This window comes from Acomys minous (assembly GCF_964271855.1).
Source record: "Acomys minous genome assembly, chromosome: 14".
Classification (NCBI taxonomy): domain Eukaryota; kingdom Metazoa; phylum Chordata; class Mammalia; order Rodentia; family Muridae; genus Acomys; species Acomys minous.
The window spans coordinates 76,941,703-76,946,779 of NC_140496.1; positions in this window are offsets into that span (position 1 = coordinate 76,941,703).

Consider the following 5,077-nt stretch of genomic DNA (forward strand, 5'->3'; position numbering starts at 1 on the left):
CAAGTCGGTCCACATTCTGTTCCGCCAACTCCTTCTCAGTGCTCCTAGCAAAAGCTTTAGAGTGTGACTTTGTCCCTTTCCCCCTGAGGCACAGGGTCTCCTGAAGAGCTGCTGGCAGCCTGCTGAGACCCAGCTCCCCATCCCTATCTCTCCCCCCCCCCCCCCCCCCCCCGCCCAGACCCGGGTCTGTGGCTCAGTAGCTCAAAGACACTTGTCTCTATTCAGTCCCACAGCCTTAGTCGTGAGTTTTATGAATTCAGTTTTAAATCTCTCTGCGTCTGCCCCCTCCCCTTCCCCGATGTCCTACCAGGTTTAACTATTTAGCAATTCTTTTTTGTTTGTTTGTTTTTGTTTTTGTTTTTGAGACAGGGTTTCTCTGGGTAGCCCTGGCTGTCCTGGAACTCACTCTGTAGACCAGGATAGCCTCAAATTTAGCGAGATCCACTTGCTTCTGCCTCCCGAGTGCTGGGAATAAAGGCCCATGCTACCAGGCCTTTATTCAGCAATTCTTAAGCCATTTTTCTGTCATTTAAACCTCCCTCTGTTCTTCCCTCATCTAGTTTGATGGTGAGAATTCCCCTCAGATGCCATTTAAACCAGACTTACTAAAGCCACCCTCAAAACTATGCTTGTTCCTTCCAAAATTGCCTTACTACAAATTAAAGCTCTTCCTAATAGCACAGGAGAGTCGGAGGTGATGTCAGAGGCATCAAACATTATTTTAGCATGGATAAAACTAAGACTCTATTTGAGTCATGGTTACTATAGCCCAGGTACCTTATGCTTCCCAATTCACAATTCAGAGTCCTTCCCTAAGGTGCTGCATCCAGTCATATATCCTTTCTGTCCAAAACACAGCATAAACACAGCTCATTTTAACTTCTAAATCCTCCCATGGGCAGCATCTTTCCAGAAAATGTAATTGTTGGGTATTGCTTGGGGTTTTGTTAACTACTAGGATAGATCCAGACTTGGGCTCTTTTGTAGGGCAATTCACCAGGTCCACAGCTCACTGTGCTGATGCCACTGCCTGGAGGCACTTGATCATTGGCAGTGGGTGGCGTATTGAAAATATTTGCTCTTAGAACAAATGATTTTGAAACCTCAGGTAAGATCATGCCCTACATAGATAGAAGTACATAGGTATACACACACTGCATTTTGATATTGAAATCACAAAATTTCTTATGCTAAAGTAACCATCAGAAGAACTTCATCTTAATTTCTGTAGCAGAAAATCTAGCAGAATCATTCTATCTGGGGGTAAACCTTAGAATGAAACAGCTGTTTTCTAGAAGTACTTTGACCTTGAAGAAATCGTAGTGACTGCTATTATTGATAGATGTTTTCAACTATCTGTATCTTTCTTTCTGTCTTTCTGAAGGAGCTTTACAGCCTTTGCCCTGACTTTGGACACACACTTGCAGTGTCTTGCACTATGAGTACTGCAAATAAGAGCTAAAGTTGCAGGTGTGTGATGTTTTCTTTCACCAAACACAGATTAGATTAGGGGCTTTGGTATGAGGAACTTGCTTTGCCCAGAAAACAACTTTTGTGGTTTGCAATCAGTAATGATGCTTTTGTGGGGCTCTTGGACACTCAGTCCACAGAGGCTGGAGCTCCCTGCTGCCAGCAAGGCTTAACTCATCCTTGAGTGACCCTCTTTCTTTGAATCAGTACACTGACACATTTTCTGTTCATGAAATTGTAACCTATGCGCTACATTCAAGTTTTCCTATTCTCTGAAGCCATTTCCTTTTTTCCTTTTGTGTTCTTTCTCCTAAATTCCCATTTACTTTGACCTTTATCCTCAAGAGAAATGTCCACTGTCTCTGTTATTGTCCCTACAAGTCTTCTGTGACAGTTGAGGCCATTTCTGCTGGCATAATGAGGGGTGTGGTAAAATAACAAGATATTTAGCTGGCCATGTGCTTTAGCTGGAGATAGAAGGAAAGGGAACAGACTACCTGCCATGGGCAAGGAGTTTGGAACACTGTGCCACAAATTACAATGGACACCAGCCGTAAGCATGTACAGTCTTCCATGAAGAATCTTGTTATATGTGGTAGACTATCAGTTACTTGCCTAGGGGAAAGTGACACATTTGACATATCATACTTCTAGGCATGCTTAGGGACCATGCAGAGGAAGGGGGAGCGGTGAATAGATTTTGCTTAAGACTTGCCATTAGGGGTTGGAGAGATGGCTCAGAAGTTAAGAGCACTCTGAACCTCCAGAGGTCCTGAGTTCAAGTTCCAGGAACCACATGGCAGCTCACAACCATCTAGAATGTGATCTGATGCCCTCTTCTGGCATGCAGCTGTCCATGTAGATAGAGATCTCATATACATAAAAATAAATACATTAAAAAAAAAAAAAGACTGGCCATGAGAAGAACAAATGAATTGCATCTGCGACAGTCAAAGTTGTGAGTGAACCGTTTGTATTTACCCCGCGTGGTTTTGACAGATGCAGTTTCACCTGGGGCCTCACCACCTCTGGGATGGCTAGTCTCATTTTGAAATTCAGCTGCTCCTGTGGCAGTTTAGACACAACATTTTAGGCATGTTCAGAGGCATGACTCAGGATATTCTCTGAAGGCAAAACCACTTGGCATTCTGGTCAGTTAGCGTTCAGCTTTCCCGATCTATGGATACTTCAGACCCAGATGCAAAATGCAGACTGCTTGCAATTTGAGCTAAGACACTTGGCAAAAAGTGCTGGAGCTTCAGAGAGGCCAGAGGAGCAAGGAAAGGAGATAAAAGTCTAACTGCCAAGGCTTCATTTAATGGATAAGAGCCTACTGATTGGATAACGCCAATCCTCCGGATAATAAGCACAAACTAAAATGTCTGCAATTTCTTGCTTTCTCTGAGGCTGGTTTCTCACCTGGGAGGGAGGGAGGAACTCTGATGTATTAAAAGCCCACCTTCAGGATCCAGGTCCTAGGATTATGAAATTGGGGAAACTGAGTCTCATCCATCTGCTCACTTAAATTCTATTTATGCACACATCATACAGACAAGTTTTTGCACTAAATAGTTGTGGCTTTATTTTTATTTCACAAAATACAAAGTTTTGCACCACGTTATAGTAGTGTTTCAACGCAAGAAAACCCCAAGGTGTTCATTGGGAGAGGGTTTATACAATGTTGATTTGTACCATTCTTAATATTAAAGGAAACTGTCATGACAAAGGATGCTGACCAGGTAGAACATGCAGGTTATTGCTTAGAACTTGCATAAACTTTAAAATGACGCACATACAAAGTATACAAACATTTCAAAATTTTAATGAAAGTACCGAAGACACTTATTATTCCTTCAAACAAAGCACAACCAAAACCAAAATCAAAGATCCTAGATTGAATTTTAATTACTGATGCATCTTAGTAATACTAATTCATAAATTATCTGGTCTTATGTTTTGTAAATAAAACTTCAGTCTTATGGAAATAAATTATTAAGCATATTTTGAGAGACTTCAAAAATCTTTATGACAATATTATATATTATAATATCAGAGAAAAAATTGTACATATCACTATAGCTAATGCATGTACTGCAGTTTTAAAGTGGCTTTTGCAAATAAGATCCATGTTGAAATGTTATTACAAGTTCAAATAATTCAAAAACTTTATAGCTTATCTTACTCTTACAAATATCATCTACACAAAAACTCCTTAAGTAAAAAGGAGACATATTCCTACAGAAACCAAGCAAGCAAGAAACAAAACACAGAGCACATTTTATTTACAACCATATTTTTAGGTTCCATTAACCAAAAAGAAGCAAATGACTATAATGCACACTAATTTGCAGAATTACATAAAAATGCAAAGAAAAAGATTGAGATGGTGTCTAACACATTACCAGCCAGAGGTATATAGTTTATAAATCTGAGATTTAGAAACAGTTTTCATTGTGTTTGGTCTTGTGTGTAGGGCCTGATATCAAAACTGCTGCTCCAAGTGGACGCATGTAAACGTTTTCAATGCAAACAAACCCATCCTTAGAAGCTGCCTACTGTTATTGAAAGCAATCAAAGTATGACACACTATCAAGTAGGTGGAATCTAAAGTCTGGACCACAAAGGTACCAGGGCTTAAGACCCTGGGTGTTGTAGTCCAGGAAACACGAAAGAACTCATTAGCTAGGAAGATTGTTTTTAAATGAACAATACCACGGAAGTCTTTTATATTGAAGAGCAAGATTCTAAAACAATTTGCCACAAGCCAGACCCTGCCCTCACCAAAACAGCTCCATTTTTGTACCCTCAATACTGGCATGGGGTCTATAAAGAACATTTATATCATTAACACACCTACAATAAATCCCCAGCTGAAACACTTTATAAAACTTTTATTGCTAAACCAGTTTAAGAGCGTACAGATGTTCCTTACTAAAACCATAATTACCTTTGTTTCATGTTGTAAATGGGTATTATTATACGCTGACTGGCATCCTGTAGCCTCTTAATAAGTTCTGTTTTGTCAGATCTTTATACTTGCTATGATGCTCATTTCTATATGAGGGAACCTATTTGTAAACATTAACACTTGCCACTACAGACTGAGGAGCATTACGGATGACTGGGGATGTCAAAAGAGACATAGAAAGATCCTGACACATCAAAAGGGGACTCTAAAGTCTGTGGAGCATTAGAGAGACAAGATGAGCCAGCCAGGCGAGTTCAGAGAGAGGACTGATAGAGGAAGAAATACCACCTTTGAAAGAAAAAGCAGCCTTGCTGTCTCCTCCCACACCAGGTCCTGTGGGCTTTTCTCATTTCTACACAAACAACTCGAATTTAAATCAGGGTTGGCTTTCGGGAGATTTAGCATGAGCCAGTTACGGTTAAGGCCAGGAGGATGTGTGTGTGTACATTCAGAGTCTCTTCACACAGGAAGATTCTCACTGGTGTGTTGGCTCACACCTGCTGAAAAACACTCTGCCATTCTGACAAAATAAAATGTTTCCTTTCGATAAAATCCAAAACACAAAATGCATAGCCTTTTATAAAATGTTATTGATGCCCATCACTATGTGGGCTTTTCAAGTGCATAAACCACCAAATT